We start from the raw sequence: 499 nt of genomic DNA, 5'->3' as shown, positions 1-499 counted from the left end.
CGGGGGTGGGGGGGGTGGGGGTGGTGGTGGGGGGGGTGGGGGGGGTGGTGGTGGTGGTGGGCTGGAGCAGCTTATATAAGCTGCAGGTGTCTGGGTCACAGGGGCAACTCCCCTCCCCCACCCCCGAGAAGACTTAAAGGAGGCTCCGTGTTCTGGGGAGCTTCCTGGGGTCAGGTTTGCGCTAAGTAGGGGTTTGGGTTTGAGCCAGAGCTGCACGGGCAGAGTGTGTGGGGAAAGAAGGGGTCAGGGCTTCGAGGAGCGGGGCATGTGGGACCTCAGCAGTATGGCCCCGTCCCTGCAGGGGGTGCCCCATCCTCCCCTCCCAGATGCCCAGGACTCCAGCAGAGGTGCAGCCTCCAGGGCGATGGGGAAGGGGATGGAGGGCAGGGCAGGGGCGGGTGTGAGGCCCTGAGCAGAGTCCCTGCAGGACAAGGCTTGCTGTGCCCTCCTGGGCAGCAGGTGTAGGCAGAAACACACTCCAGAGTCAAAGGTGGGGCCG

This window comes from Grampus griseus (genome assembly GCF_964374135.1).
Source record: "Grampus griseus genome assembly, chromosome: 8".
Taxonomy (NCBI): Eukaryota; Metazoa; Chordata; class Mammalia; order Artiodactyla; family Delphinidae; genus Grampus; species Grampus griseus.
The sequence above is the reverse complement of the archived record's forward strand: the minus strand, read 5'-3'. Positions refer to the sequence as shown.